This window comes from Physeter macrocephalus, chromosome 6, assembly GCF_002837175.3.
Source record: "Physeter macrocephalus isolate SW-GA chromosome 6, ASM283717v5, whole genome shotgun sequence".
Classification (NCBI taxonomy): Eukaryota; Metazoa; Chordata; class Mammalia; order Artiodactyla; family Physeteridae; genus Physeter; species Physeter macrocephalus.
In genome coordinates, this window is record NC_041219.1 from 20,805,619 (window position 1) to 20,823,014 (window position 17,396).

General features: G+C 34.7%; 1 protein-coding gene across 1 annotated transcript in view; it reads right to left on the reverse strand.

Annotated features, from left to right (window-relative positions):
- MGAT4C (MGAT4 family member C) overlaps window positions 1-17,396 on the reverse strand; it is a 706,172-nt gene that overhangs the window by 359,178 nt on the left and 329,598 nt on the right. The window contains exon 2 of the mRNA XM_024122898.1: window positions 3,384-3,494. The gene's annotated coding sequence lies outside the window, so the exon portion shown is untranslated. The remainder of the gene's footprint in view (window positions 1-3,383; window positions 3,495-17,396) is intronic.

Consider the following 17,396-nt stretch of genomic DNA (forward strand, 5'->3'; position numbering starts at 1 on the left):
ATTTTCATTTTGTTTATGTTTTCCTTTGCTGTGCAAAAGCTTTTAAGTTTCATTAGGTCCCATTTGTTTATTTTTGTTTTTATTTCCATTTCTCTAGGAGGTGGGTCAAAAAGGATCTTGCTGTGATTTATGTCATAGAGTATTCTGCCTATGTTTTCCTCTTATAGTGTCTAGCCGTACATTTAGGTCTTTAATCCATTTTGAGTTTATTTTTGTGTATGGTGTTAGGGACTGTTCTAATTTCATTCTTTTATATGAGCTTTGTAGAACTCTTAAACAAATGGTCCAGTAAAAGAGAAAGAATAGGAAAGAAACTACCAAAAAGTAGGAAAATCAAACATACCAAATAAATTCATGAGAATGTGGTATCAGGGAAGTAAAGGTTAAAGTGTTTCAAAAGGACTGAATAGTCAACCTTTATATACTGGTGGGAAAGCAAGATGAGAACTGAAAAGTGTCCAGTGGATTTATCAACAAGAAAGTCAAATAGCTACTTGAGAAGGTTTGGAAGAGTCATGAAGGTAGAGTAAGATTGGAGAGAAGTGGAGGTAGATGGGGTCATGGAAATGGTGTCTAGAAAACAAAAAACAAAAAACTCTTTGAGAAGTGTGTGGACAATAGCAGAATACAGATGGCATCTACAGGGCAATGTGTCATCCCAGCCACGGATTGTTAGGTATGTATGGTTCACATAGACTTCCAGTGGGAAGGATTTTACGGAGAAAATAAAACTGATGATTAGGAGAAAAGATTTGGCAGACTGAGGTGAATACCTGAGAAGTCAGAAGTAGAGGAGTGTTTGAACCCTGATATAAGTTTGGGTGTTTCCTCCCACTATAAAAGGTGGAAAGAGAGGGATGGGTGTAGACTGAAGTAAGCTTTTTAGATTTGGAGGCAAAAGAACATGGGGGGACCCCGTCAGATGATTTCTACTTTCTCAGTGAAACAGAGGCAAGATTATCAGCTGTTAGAAAAGCAGGTGGGCAAAGAAAGCAAAGGAAATTTGAAAAGCAATTAAAAAATTAATTTTCTAACAAGTAACATTTTAAAAAGCAGACTTTGAAAACATTGTCTGGAAGGAGCGAATGTGTGACAAAGTGTCTCATTGTCTTTGTGATTATGAAATAAGGCATTTGCATGCTGTTCATAAACTTCAGCCTTTTCTCCACACAATGACAAAGTGATAAGAATGTTTAATGGGGGAAGAGATAATTTTACCTGGACTGGGCATGAGGCATGCTGGGAAGACATCATGATACAAAGTGGCCTCTACTCTAAGCCATAAAGGACAGACAAAACCTGGATACCAGACAATAGAAAAACCATGTTCTTGGCCTAAATAGCAAAAGTAAAGGCTTGAAGGTAAAAAAATTTGGGGGATCCTGCTGTGCCATACTCATCAGGGGGCACATGTGCTCTACTTGCTTTTCTTTCCTCCTCATGAAATAGCGTGTGTGTGCGTGTGTGTGTGTGATGACAAAGTCAACTTCCTAAAGGTAAAGGTGATAATGAAAAGAAAAAATATATATATATATATACATATATACCATTAAACATGATTCTTTCCCTAGAAGGAAACTCTTGTCCATCTGAAATTTATTTCAAAATTGGGAAAGGAGGAAACTAAATGAATTGGGACTTACTGCTGTTGTTGTTGCCTGCTGCAGGTGCCTAAGGGCAACATACAATCTTTAACAGGGAAGAAACCACAGAATGTTAACTGAATTATTGTTATTGTTATCATTATTATTATTTTAACTATAAGGACTCATGGTGATATAATTTCTTTTTTTTTTTTTGGCTGAGCTCACCTTCAGACCAGACTCTTTTTCAGGGGCAGGGCTGTCTTTATATTTCTTTCAGTACAACGTACACAGCTCAAGTACTTAAAATGGGTTGTATTAAATGTATGCATAATTTAAAAGAGGGTAAAAGGGAAAAATGGCATTGCAATGGTTTTTCAGGCTCATGTATTAAAGGGTGGAATTATTTTTTTAATCTGAAAAATTAATGCTCATTGCATTTATTGTTGTACCTGACTGTTCCTGACTCTGTGTGTAAGACACTTTTACCTATTTTTCCTTAGCTACAACCTCAATACAAAATACTTTCAAGTACATGTGTTGAATCATCTTTAAATCTATGCAGATATTAAACATTACATTTCTTTTACAAGCTGCATATTTCTTCTCAGTGAAATATCTAGCAAGGTAGAGAGTCAATAAATGCTTATTAAAATGATCAAATGAACATGAATATTTATTAGTGACTTATTAGAGTGACATTGCCAGCTTCTTATACCTTTGAAGCTGGGAATACTACTCTGGGATAAATTCCTAAAAAGATTCATATTAAAATTTCATGGATTATATATATATAAAATCACAAATGTAATTCAGCTACTGAAAACTACAGACAAGTTCACCTCAAAACATAGATTTAGCGTTCAAGGCAGGTGATTGGTTATAAAGTCTTTTTGATATTTACATAATCATTTTCTGAACAAATGTTTACCAGGAAAATGAAGAGTTAATCAAATGCAAACTTAAAATGATAAGCTTCTGTAGGGATTACATAACTGTAATGTATAAATCTGCCATTATCTAAAATTAATTGTGCACATGTCAAATATTTGTATATATTTATGTGTATATATACATAGGCATATATTTATATTCTCAACTATTTCCTGTCATTTTAGACAGATATGAATTCAGTTAGAGTTTATAACAAGGACAGATTTTTGTGGAAATATTGAAGTATATTACAGATCAAAGAAATTATTGTGAAAAACAAAATCTTGTATTTTGTATATATACGTAAAGTTATATTATTGAGAGCTGCATGCAGACAAACTCACCCAGAATTACTATCCCCAGCTTTTCCAATTTTTAAAATGAAAGGAAGCTAGAGTGGTCTGAAATGCCTGCAAGTAAACCCAGAGGGCAAATTTGGTTGGGTTCTTGAAGCTTTATGGTGGTGAGCTGCTGGGCATTAATAACATCACTGGTCAGGGGAAAACTTAAACACATGGATTCACTCTCAGCCTTGGTGTCAGAATACTGACTTTTTTCCTTTTGTCCTGACCAGGAGATCTAGAGTATAAAACATAAAATAACACCACATTTCATTCTCCAGAAGAGTACATTAAGACTCCCCTACCTCCAGTACAAATTTAACATGTACAGTATAACTTAGTGTTTCAGTTTTATTTCACTGTAACGTACAGGCAAAAAGCATAATGAAAAAACAGTTCAAAAGAAAAGAAAGCATTTTATGACTTGTTACACAGAACAGCTTCTCTTCTCCCTGACCGCATTATGGTTTAAAAGGATTTCTTATCAAACTCTCACTATAGCAAAGAAAAAGAAAGCTTCTCTTACCAGAGTGGAATAAAGCTTCAACCTTGCTATAACATTTTCTGCAGCTTTTGTTTGAAAAGACAGACCCAAAGCGGCTTTGTGCAAACAACTGATCTGGCTGATCTCCAGTCCCTGCACAAAAAACAGTATAATTGGCTCTCAAAAAAGTGTTGTAAACATTCATCATGATGGCACTTGCATGTTGAATCTAGTCACTGTTACCCTAGTAAACTTTTTCCAAACAGGCCAATTACGTTTCTGCTTTCAATACTTGCTGTTTGATTTTCTCTATTCATTGCTGAGATTAGTATCTTTAAAGAAACCATGAATTTGTGAGTGTCAGTTCTACTACTATGTCAATACACTTGGGTTCTGAAAGGGTGGGTCAAGGTTTTTTAAAAAGCATTTTAAATCAGATGACAAAGATAAATACATTTACTTGGCATCTGTTATGCTTCATTTTGAAATTTGACAATATTCAGTCCCTTATTTATATGCTAATGAGAGATCAGTATTATTAGGTCTCTTACATTCCTATTTGATAAAAGTCAAGTGACCACTCCACATCTCTACTTTGCACAGAAACCACATCAGTAATGTCTACAACATACCCTAGAGTCTGAGACCAACTATGTTGGATTTCTAAGTCTTGTATTCCACTGTTCCTCTTCCCAAACCTTCAGAGGGGTCCAAACACAATCATATCCTTTAATTTTTATGGGAGCAATGAAGGGTTACACAGCTGGACTTTTTTCTTATTTTTAAACATATAATATTCATGAGAGCATTAATCGATTATAACTGTGAGAGGCATATTTATTACCAAGAAAAAGTGAACACTAGATCAAAAAATAAGCTTCAATGAAAAACAATCTCAAACTGTATCATTTCCAACAATGATCTGAGCAATACATTCATCTTACAACCATATGAGTATGTGATCTTTGTCTTGCTTCCCAAGTGTATGAAGCCTGGTTAATAGTTATCAGCAGTGCCACCATTTGAAAAATATGAATTAACTGCATAGAAGGTTGTGGGGCTATTTTGCATTTTTATATTTGATAGTTTAGCTTTCATCATACAAATTATACAAGTATATCAAAACAATTTATGACTATACAAATTAAGATTGTATAAATCTCTAAAAATATAAATTATGACAATTTATGTTTCCTAGAAGTAAAAATCTAGATATTCTACAAGTGTAAAATTCTATGTATTGCTGAGCCTTTAAAAGTAACATCTTTAACTAAATTTAAAGAACTTAAAGCCTTGAAAGCAGAATATTCCTTATTTTTATCTGTAGATATCAGTGCCATTTAAAAATTTTAATTATGATTCCAAATACTACAGACAGATATACATATACTACTCTTCCAAGAACACAGATGACTCATATTCTCATTATGTTACTTAGAGAGACAGAGTGGAGGAGGAAGCCCTTCACACTGTTGGGTTTTTTTTCTTTTTTTTTTAAGGTTAGTATCAGTGAACTGTTGTCTCCCTTATTATATAACATTTGCCTTTATAAAATTTCCCACTAACACATTCTTATTTAATTCTTTCATCAAAATAGTGAAGAGGGCATTAAGGCTCTCCATTTTACACATGAGAAAAATAAGGCTCATAAAAGAGAAATGATTTGACAAATTACTGTAGTAAATACTTAACGGTAGGCTCTTCTGATGTTGTTCAACGAGGTCCTAAATCACTTCTTCTAAAACAGTATTTCCAAGATTAAAAGAAAAGTTTGTGTTTTCAATTTCTTTCAAGTGGAATTCCTGAATCATATAGTAGTCCTCTTTTCAATTTTTTGAGGAATCTCCATACTGTTTTTCACAGTGGTTGAACCAATTTACATTCCCACAAACAGTATTACAAGGGTTCCCTTTTCTCCATATCCCTGCCAACACTTGCTATTTCTTGTCTTTCTGACAATAGCCTTCCTGACAGTTGTGAGGTGACACTATTCAAAAAGTTATATGCACGCCAATGTTCATAGTAGCATTATTTAAAATAGCTAAGATTGAAAGCAATCTAAAGAAACAGATGAATGAATAAGGAAGATGTGTATATACACAATGGAATATTACTCGCCATAAAAAGAATGAAATTTTGCAATATGAAACAAAATAGATGGACCTGGATAGTATTATGCTTAGTGAAATAAATCAGAGAAAGACAAATATTGTATGCTTTCACTTATGTGTGGAATCTAAAAAATAAAACAGAAGAACAAATACAACAAAACAGAAACAGACTCACAGATACAGAGAACAAACTAGTGGTTACCGGAGGGGAGAAGTGTGGGAGGGGGAGAGAAGGGGGAAAATAGGTGAAGGGGAACAAAAGGTACAAACTACTAGGTATAATATAAATGTTACAAAGATGTAATGTACAGCACAGGGAAAATAGCCAATATTTTATAATAACTTTATATGGAGTATAGTCTATAAAAATATCAAATCACTATGTTGTACACCTGAAACTAATATAAGTCAAATATACTTCAATCTAAAAAAAAAGAATTTAATGAGACAAAAGGTTTATGTGCTTTAGTTTGCTGATTTGAAAGAGGGAATAAACATTTAGAGAATTATTATAATGCATTTGCAGCTGTAATACACTGAGGAAACAAAAGGTCTCTTCCTAGGCCTAATGATTTCGGAAATGATTAGCAAATGAACTTTGAAAAGATAATTCCTTGTGATTTAACTTTAAACATTTTTTTTAAATTTAAGAATTACCTATTAAATATCTACTAGGTAAAAGATTATTTAAGTTCTTAGGATACAATAGTGAACAAGATAAGTATTTTCCCTTTCTTTATGTTATTTTCAATCTTAATTACAATGGATGGGATTGCTTTAAATTTTCCTCACTGAGAAAACAGTAGCCACTATATAGGAGTTCCCAACTCTCCTAATCCACCCTACCGATCTACCAAACTCCTTTGAACTTTACCCATGAACCCTTGTAGATGTTCAAAGAATTTTCTCATGCTAATCTCTCTCATTCATATCATTTACCCCCTCTGCACTAAATCATTCTCATAATTTAAAATCCTGTTTTAACATTTCCCTGTATTTAAGGATAAAACCCTCCAACCAACAATGTATCTCTTCAATTCAATATATTTGAATTGCACTCTCTCATGTCAATATATTTCTTCATTTGAAAATATCTCAAAAGATCTTTCTCACTTTTCAGTTCCTTCTCAGCTAACACTTAGCCCATACTCTCAAGTCACTAAAATAAATTTCATCTTACCTGATCACTCAATAGTTTCTGAACTCAATTAACTAATTTCTTCCTGAAACATTGTTTTCTCTTGGCTTTAGTGATGCCATATGCTTGTGATGTTTATCATCGCTTGCAGGCCTTCCAATTTAGGTTCATTTGCTGGCTTCTCCTCCTTTGCCTGAATAATACTATTTGGTTGGTCCTGAACTCTGTTCTCTTCTCAGTCTATACTTTTCCTGTAGGTGTTCTCATTCAGGTCCATGGCTTTAATTATTATCTATATCCTTTTGACTACCAAATTTATTTCTGCAGCCTGACCTTTCCACTGTACTCCAAATGTGACTCTCCATCTGCTTATGGATCTCAATTCTTGGCTCTCTAACAGGCATTTTTAAATTCAAACATGGCCAGAAAATCATTGATTCTACCATGTCTTTGCAATTCTTGCCTTTCTCCAGTTTTTAAAATTATTATTATTAGTAAAATTCACCAATTGTTTAAGCTAAAAACAAAAGGGTTTAAAATTTTTTTTTATTATGTTAAAAATGCATAACATAAAATTTACTATCTTAACCATTTCTAAGTGTACAGTTTGAGAGCATTAAGTATATTCACACTATTGTACAACCATCTCCAGAGCTTTTTCAACTTGCAAAACCAAACTTCTATATTCAGTAAACAACAGCTCCCCAACAGCAATGACCTATTGATATATACAATGATATAGAGCAATCTCTAAGTAATTATGCTGAATGAAAGAAGAAAAACAGAATGAATTCATACTGTATGATTTTTTTTAACATCTTTATTGGAGTAAAATTGCTTTACAATGGTGTGTTAGTTTCTGCTTTATAACAAAGTGAATCAGCTATACATATACATATATCCTCATATCTCCTCCCTCTGCTAGGTGGCTGCTTCCCACTAGCTATCTATTTTACATTTGGTAGTGTATAGATGTTCATGCCACGCTCTTCATTCCAGCTTACCCTTCCCACTCCCCGTGTCCTCAAGTCCATTCTCTACATCTGTGTCTTTTTTCCTGTATGATTTAATTCATATAAAATTCTAAAAATGTAAATTAATTTATAGTGACCTGGAGACTAGAAAAAGGGGTGGTAAAGCTTAGGAATAGCCAAGGGTCATAAGGAACCTTTTGTGGGTAACAGATGAGTTCATTATCTTGATTGTCTTGATGGTTTCATGAGTATATACATATGTCAAAACTAATCAACTTGCACACTTTAAATATGTATAGATCAATTTGTGTCAATTATGCTGCAATAACATTTACAGTAAACGTGTTCATAAAACTGAAATTAACAAGAAAATGATATTCAATCTAATATTTAAAGGCAAAAATATTTGTACAGCCATTCCACACAAAAGGATGTCCACATGACCAATACCATATGAAAGAGTGATCAACAGTACTTCTTATCAGGCAAATGCATGATCACCATATTGAATAAAGTGTCTAAAACATTATTTTAAGATTTGGGAAGAATGCAGAACAAGTACAACTCGTATATAACACTTAATGTTTAGCAAATTGGCACAAGCACTTTGAAAACTGTCGGTATAAACTGAAGCTGAATATATACTTACCCTATGATTACCTTATGACCCAACACTACAATCCTAACTTCATACTCAAAAAATATATGAATGTGGCAACAAAAGGTATACATTATATTGTTTACAGGAGCTCACTTTGCAATAGCCAAAAGTTGAAAACTATACAAACGTCCATCAGCAGTAAAATGGACAAATGTATTTCAGAATAGTCATGTAATATAATAAAATATGTCAATGAGAATTAACTATTATTATACATGACAACATGGGTGAGTCTCTTTAGCATAATGTTGAGAAAAGATGTCACACACAAAGAGTATATCGTGCATGATTCCATTTACACAGACTTCAGAAATGGTCAAAATTAATTTATGGTAATAGAAGTCAGCCAGTTGTTATTTGGGGGTTAAACTGAGGATAACTAGGAAGAGGTATGAAAGAGTTTCCTAAAATATTGGGAATATTTTCTTTCCTATTATGTTTATACTTACTTAGAGAGATATGTTCACTGTAAAAGCTTACTGTCATTCACTTAAGAGTTTGTGCTTTTCTAGATATGTATGTTTCAAAAAAGGTTTTCAATATATATATGTTTATATCTTTATGTGTGCGTATGTATATATATACACACAAAAATATATAATAAAATCATATATGTTCTTTAGAAAAGAATTTGAAATGTTTGTGAAAACACATTGCTAAGTCAATAGTCCATTTTGATAATGGACTATTAATAATGAAAACAAATCACACAGATAGGGTTAAAATGTTCCAGGAGGAAAACAGCCATGTGAATAATTATTTATCCCTGGAAGGCTGCTCCAGATGACATTGTCAAGGTAAATAATGCATTTATTTTCTCAAAATAATACACCATGATAGCACAGATATTGCTCTGTATTTATTTTATATTACCTCTTTATGAAACTTCTTGAGGTTCTGACAGAGAAAAAATCTTGCTTTTGGGGGCAGATTTACAAAATCAATCTTTTAGAAAAAAGGAGAAACATAAAATAGTACCTTATCATTTATATTATCTTGTTGCTTTTTTCCTCACATTATTAATTTGAATTTTATGTATTGTTTTCTATATTATCTACTGTTCTCATAATAAGATGAAAACTGCTATCATGGCTTAAAGTTAATCACGTAACATTCTTATATGAATATGATTAGCCAAGGTGGAAAAAGTGTGTTTATCACAGTGATACAAAAACAGGCTTGAAGATACATAAATTTTTATAAGTTGTATATTGTTGCTATGCCTCATTTTCCTCATCTGTGGAAAGGAGATGGTAATACTCATCTTCTTGACTGATTGTGAGGAGGCAGTAAGATAACAAATGTGAAGTGCCTAGAACAGACTTTACATATTGGAAATGAAAGCATTACATGCAAAGCTACAAAATATGTTCTAATCTAAACACTGACCTTTAGCACATCATGCACTAGTAAGAAGATGCCTAGTTTGACCATGTATCACTAGTGTTTTATGTAATACAAAAGCTTGAAATATAATGATACAAAATGAATAAAAAGATTAAAAATACCAAGGAGAACAGATAGTGTAGAATAGTGGCCCTAAAGCAGAAACAGTATTCTAAAAGTATTCATTCTTTCTCTGAATGAACAGAATTCTGTTTATACAACTGTGACTGAACACTTCAGTCTGAGTGAAAAAGAATGACTGGAAACACCTTGGCCATAACTTAAAGTAAACAAGAACTGTGTCAATAGACTTTAAAAGTTTAGAGATGATTATTTATTACTAAATAAAAGCATAAAGTCATTGCATTGCACAAACAACAGTTATAGTTTAAAAACAAAACAGTTTAATGGAATTGCTTTCAATAATAAGCCCATGGATTGACCAGAGTCTGATCTCATTGTAACTCTTATTGCTTCAATTAGACTTGGTTTATAGTCACCCTCAGTGTTGCCTTAGAAAAAAATGGGGTCTCTTTAAATAGAGAGAGCAAGTATAAACAAAAGACAGAAAGGAGAAAGACATAAGAAAAATAAAAATAATGAAGAGTAAGACAAGCAAATACAAAAAGATATAAATAAAATCCTATTGAGGGTGTCTTTAGTCATTTTTTTGCCATGACATTTTATTATGTCAACTAACCTAGATAAAATATGAGTGTATGTATATGACTAATCATTTCAAATTTGAGTCATTTAACATTGTTTTGCCTCTTCCTAAGAACAAAATAATTTCTGTAATTTTTAACATAATTTTAAAAAATATCTGGATTCTGTCACAAAGTGGTAGATCAATGATATGCTGGCAATGGTAGTAGGAACAGAGATGTTGACTGAAAAGGGCACTGTTTAAAATAAGGAAACTCTTCCATATCATGATGTGGTGGTAGTTATAGGGCTATGTACATTTATCAAAACTCATCAAAATATGCACTTGAGATGGATATATTTTATTGTTTTTAAACCATCTCTCAATACAAATTAATACTAAGAAGAATCACAAGGGTTAGGCCAAAAAAAAAGTAAGAGAATTTGGATTTCAGATGGAGCATAGCAGTGCACAACTCCAAAAAATTACTATTTACAAATGTAAATGGTTCCCTTGGAGCTATGCAACAAAGATGGTCCTTCATGCTATACCTTATTCTTTCATATCATTTAGAACTTCATCTTCTCTGTGGAGCATTTGTCAAATGCACATTCTTCCCTTTATCTCATCTGCATAGATTTCAAACTTAATTAAATGAAGTATGTACAAAACTACACTTTTAACTTATGATAATGAACTTTTAATGGGATACAATAAACTTTGAAATAAATAAGCTGGTCTTCACATTAGTTTCTAAAGATTTTAAACAAACATATAAATAGTATATAACAACATTTATTATCACTATAAAATAAAACATTAAAAAATGGCAAGCAAAAAATAAATGATAGTTAAATGAAAATTGAATTTGAATGGCAATAGTCACAGTTAATACTACTTCTTTTTTCCTTTTTTCTCCTTCTGACTTTTCTCCTCTCTCAATCATGCTCTCCTCCTTGCCCCATTTTCTTCTTTCTTCTGTCCACTTTTTTTCATTACGATAGCAGCTAATATTTATTGAATCCTTCCTATGTGTCAGGTGCTAGCTTGAGTGTTTTACATATTACGTAAGTAATTTTCTTTCTTTTATCTGCATATCTTCTTTATTAGGTCCTTCAGCGTTCACTTTCAAAGTAATTTGTCTCCCTTAGTTTCAGTTCCACTTCAGCGTACAAATAAACATTCATGTGTAACATCTAACAAATAAACTCTTTAGAAGACAATGGCAAGACAATGAGAAGACGATCCATAAATAGGGAGAAAATATTTGTAAAAGACACATCTGATAAAGGACTACTATCCAAAATATACAAAGAACTCTTAAAATTCTACAAGAAAGCACCAACTGGATTAAAAAGTAGGCTAAAAACATTAACAGATGCCTCAACAAAGAAGATGGATGGCAATTAAGCATAGGAAAAGATGCTTATTTGTCATGGGGAAATGCAAATTAAAAGAAGACTGACAATACCAAATGCTGGCAAGGATGTGGAGCAACAGAAATTCTCATATATTGCTGATAGGAATGCAAAATGGTACAGCAACCTTGGAAGAAAGTTAGATGGTATCTTATAAAACTAAACATACTCTTGGAATATAATCCAGCAATATTCCTTGGTATTTATCTAAAGGACTTGAAAACTTATGCCTACACAAAAACCTGCACACAGACATTTATAGCAACTTTAATTATAATTGCTAAACCTTGGAAGCAACCAAAATTTCCTTCAGTAAGTGAATGGATAAAGAAACGGTGGTACATCTAGAGAATGGAATATTATTCAGTGCTAAAATAAACTATTAAGCCATGAAAAAACATAACTTTAAATACATATTACTAAGCGAAAGAAGTAGATTTGAAAAGACTACGTACTATATGATTCCAACTATATTACATTCTGGAAAATTCATTGAGACGTAAAACTATAGAAACAGGAAACAGATCAGTGCTTAGGCGAAGGGACAAAGGGTGAACAAATGGAGCACAAAGGATTTTTAGGGCAGTGAAAATATTCTGTATGATACCATAATGACGGATATGTGCCATTATACATTTGTCCAAACCCAAAGGATGTATAACACCAAGAGTGACTATAATGTAAACTATAGATTTGGGGGTGCTAATGATGTGTCATTGTAGATTTATCAATTGTAACAAATGTACAACTCTGGCGGGAGATGTTGATAATGGAGGAGGCTATGTAAATGTGGGGATATGGTATACATGGGAAATCTCTGTACCTTCCCCTCAATGTTGCTGTGAACCTAAAACTGTTATAAAAATAAAATCTTAATTTGAAAAAGATAATTAAAAACAACAACAACAAAAACCCATGTAAGAATGTGCACAATTCTAAACTGTATAGCTTGATGAATTTTTACAAAGTTAACATATTTACTGATACAGTTTTTTTAACAAACTGAATTATAGAATATTTCCAGGAGCATGAAATCTTGCCTTATGGTCCGTTTAAGTCATCACTCTTCCCTACCACCCTGCAGTAATCACTTATCTCACTTCTGTTACCATAGGCTAACTTTGTTGGCTTTTGAAATTTTTAATACTGAAATAACACCATACATATTATATATGTATTATATGTATTTATATAAAATGTGGCAGATATTGAAAACACCACCTTTTTTTTAATACATTGAGGTTATATTTTTTGTATACCTGATGATCATATAAAGAAGGTGGGGCAGCTGTCAGTCTTATTTCCTTCCTTTGCAGGCAAGATGCTTTTCCCTTGGGCTCCTTACAAAGATTTTCTCTCTGTTTGGTTTTCAGCAGTTTTTATACAAAGTAGCTAGAGTTTCTCTGCATTTGAGATTTTTACAGCTTCTCTGATCTTTGGTATTAAATCTTTTGTCAGATTTGGAATATTATTTGTGAGTATCTTTTGAATTTTGCTTCTGCCTGTTCTTTTCTCTCTTTCTATGACCCTAATTAAATGTACCTCTCATTTTTTTTTTTTTGGTCTCCATTCTTCGAGATGGATATTCTTTGCTTAATTCAATAGACTGCTTTAAGGACTTCCCTGGTGATCCAGTGCTAAAGAATCCACCTTCCAATGCAGGGGACGCAGGTTTGATCCCTGGTCAGGGAACTAAGATCCCACATGCTGTGGGGCAACTAAGCCCGAGTGCCACAACTACTGAGCTCATGCACCTCAGCTAGAGAGCCCGTGTGCCACAAACTACAGAGCCCACACTCTCTGGAGCCCACGTGCCACAACTAGAGAGAGGAAAACCTGCATGCCACAACTAGAGAGAAGCCCGTGCACAGCAACGTAGAACCTGCACCTCAATGAAAGATCCCGTACGCCTCAAAGAAGACCCTGCGTACCGCAACCAAGATCCGACGCAGCCAAATAAATAAATAAATATTTAAAGAAATAGATTGTTTTCAAAGAAGATTAGACAGTAATCCTCCCTTCGGCAATGTCAATTTTCTTTTATACCCACTGATTGAATTCTTTATTCAGCTATCAATATTTTCAGTTCTAGGATTTTATTTCACATTATACACATACACATTTCTAATTCCAATACTTTGTTGAAGTTTCTATATTTTCTTCATTTTTGGATGTGATAATTATAATAATTTTAATGTTTGTGTCTAATAATTCTAATGCTTCATAACCTGTGGATCTATTCTGTTGCTTAATTTTTCTCTTGGTTTTCAGTCATTTGGTCCTATTTTCTAGTGGGACCAATTATTTTTATTTAATTGATAGCAGGCAGAAATTCATGGACAAATCACTTGATTTATTTGGAGTTGATCTAATTTTTGCTTGCTTTTGTGCTAGGTTGAACTCTTGTGGGGTCTACACTGAAAGTATGGGGTATTAGCCAGTCACTCTTCCTTATTAGTCCTGAATTCCAGTTGTTGACTTCCTAGTTCTGTGTGACTGCCAGGTTCTATGATTTGTTTTGAAGCCCTGAGCAGCTGTTTTCTGCTTGGTTTCTCTTAATGTAGCTTGAGTTCTTATTGTTGCTCTATGAGAGATTAAGACTGCTTTCTGCCCTTTGTTCTATTCTGAAATGAAAGTTTGAGCAAGTCATTTTAACTCTATAATTCTTAGCTTCCTTTTCTTAAATGGGAATGAATATAACCATTCAGAGGATATATTAAATAACTTGTATGGTTTCTTATGTAAAGGGCATTGCTGAGCACATTGTAAATGATTAATAAAGGGCAAAGGTTATGATTGCTCGTTTTGTTCATTAAAAAATAATAATAACAACTTACCACCACCACAATATTAGGCAGGCAAGCTAGACTGATGCAGTGTTTCAAACATCACATTGGAAACTTGACTCCCTCAATCTTTCAATTCTGACATTTATAGTCTTGGCTTTTGTATTATCTTGTCAAGTCGGCCTTCTCCTGGCACAGAGGCCATTCCCCTCCAGCCCCCTGCATGCATTATAGGCAGGAAAGGGAAGTTGGCTGCAACAATGAGATGGTCATTCCTATGTCAGGGAAGCTAACTTACCCAGAAATAATAAACAGACTTCTGCTCATGGCATTCTTACCAGAGCTTTATACATAACTGTAAAACCGTTGGAAAGTGTACCTTTTTAACTAGGTGTATAGTCTGCCCAAACCAAATTTGTCGCACAAATTTACTCACACTTACCAAGCACATCATTAAATTCTTACTATCTATTGTTTTACAAATTACGATGAGTCATGGTGGAGTAGATGGGGGGCACTGCATGACCCAGTACATTTAGGAATTATCTTGCCTGACAATGCTTTTAAAAAGCTGATAAAATGGTCAGAAAATTGTTGCAAAAATTATTATTTTCTCACAAATTTTTTAGGAAACATACTTATTTTTGGTAAGATACTATAAATACAGAGGGCTACCACTCTTTAGGAGACACTGTGGGAAACTATATCATAGTATATATGTATTTATTTATGTAACTATATATAAACATAGAGAGAGATGCTAAACATTGCTATACAAAAGTCACATAGGTTGTATTTGCTCATTAATTTGAACAAAAATTTTATATCTCAGCAATGCAATGAATAAAACATTCATTGAAAAACTAGTGTTTTCAACACTGGGGCAGTAAGCAAAGAGGAAATTCAATGACATGAAGAATAATTTTAAAATAGCAGTAGTGGTTTGGTTTTCTAAAATCACAAATTCATAAAAGGAATGAACTTGCCAAAGTTTGAAGGCATTCATGTTAAATATATTATAAGGAACTTCAAGTTCTAACATTGAGGGTATTTTATCCAGTACATTTTATGTTGTTTCTGTCTCTAAACATTATTTTGTCTATTCCCTCTTCTCTCTTAATACATCTCTTCATATATATTTCTAGACCAATAAACACTGCAAAGGGACTGGTACTGACTTTGAGTTGATAACTGAGTTATTTTATTACACTGGTTTTACTGACATTTTCAGATTACTTGCTTGGCAGATTATGAATCCTCTTATCCATTATTTAACTGAAAAAAAACAACCCTTTCATCATTTCTTAAGTCTATAGCTTTAGAAAAAAAAATTTTTTTTAAATAAGGGGTAGTAGAGGTTGAGGAAGATGGCGGAAGAGTAAGGTGCGGAGATCACCTTCCTCCCCAAAGATACATCAGAAATACATCTACACATGGAACAACTCCTACAGAACACCTACTGAATGCTGGCAGAAGACCTCAGACCTCCCAAAAGGCAAGAAACTCCCCACGTACCTGGGTAGGGCAAAAGAAAAAAGAAAAAACAGAAACAAAAGAATAGGGACGTGACCCGCACCAGTGGGAAGGAGCTGTGAAGGAGGAAAGGTTTCCACACACTAGGAAGCCCCTTCGCGGGCGGAGACTGCAGGTGGAGGAGGGGGGAAGCTTTGGAGCCATGGAGGAGAGCGCAGCAACAGGGGTGCAGAGGGCAAAGCGGAGAGATTCCCGCAGAGAGGATCGGTGCCGACAAGCACTCACCAGGCCGAGAGGCTTGTCTGCTCACCCGCTGGGGCGGACAGGAGCTGGGAGCTGAGGCTCTGGCTTCGGAGATCAGATCCCAGGGAGACGACTGGCGGCGTGAACACAGCCTGAAGGTGTTAGTGCACCATGGCCAGCCGGGAGGGAGTCCGGGAAAAAGTCTGGAGCTGCCGAACAGGTAAGAGACTTTTTCTTCCCTCTTTGTTTCCTGGTGCGAGAGGAAAGGGGATTAAGAGCGCCGCTTAAAGGAGCTCCAGAGACGGGCGCAAGCCGCAGCTATCAGCGCAGACCCCAGAGACGGGCATGAGACGCTAAGGCTGCTGCTGCCGCCACCAAGAAGCCTGTGTGCAAGCACAGGTCACTCTCCACACCTCCCCTCACGGGAGCCTGTGTAGCCGGCCACTGCCAGGGTCCCGGGATCCAGGGACGACTTCCCCGGGAGAACGCACGCGCGCCTCACGCTGGTGCAACGTCACGCTGGTGCAACGTCACGCCGGCCTCTGCCGCCGCAGGCTCGCCCCGCCTCCGTACCCCTCCCTCCACGTGGCCTGAGTGAGCCACAGCCCCCAAATCAGCTGCTCCTTTAACCCCGTCCCGTCTGAGCGAAGAACACACGCCCTCAGGCGACCTACACGCAGAGGCGGGTCCAAATCCAAAGTTGAACCCCGGGAACTGTGCGAACAAAGCAGAGAAAGGGAAATCTCTCCCAGCAGCCTGAGGAGCAGCGGATTAAAGCTCCACAATCAACTTGATGTACCCTGCATCTGTGGAATACCTGAATAGACAACGAATCATTCAAATTGAGGAGGTGGACTTTGAGAGCAAGATATATTATTTTTCCCCTTTTCCTCTTTTTGTGAGTGTGTATGTGTATGCTTCTATGTGAGATTTTGTCTGTAAAGCTCTGCTTTCACCATTTGTCCTAGGGATCTGTCCGTCCGTTGTTTTTTTTTTTTTACTTAAAAAAATTTTTTTTTCTTAATAATTTTTATTTTAATAACTTTATTTTATTTTATCTTACTTTATTTTATCCTTTCTTTCTTTATTTCTTCCTTCCTCCCTCTCCTTCCTTCCTTCCTTCTTTCTTTCTTTCTTCCTTCCTCCCTCTCCTTCCTTCCTTCCTTCTTTCTTTCTTTCTTTCTTTCTTTCTTTCTTTCTTTCTTTCTTTCTTTCTGTC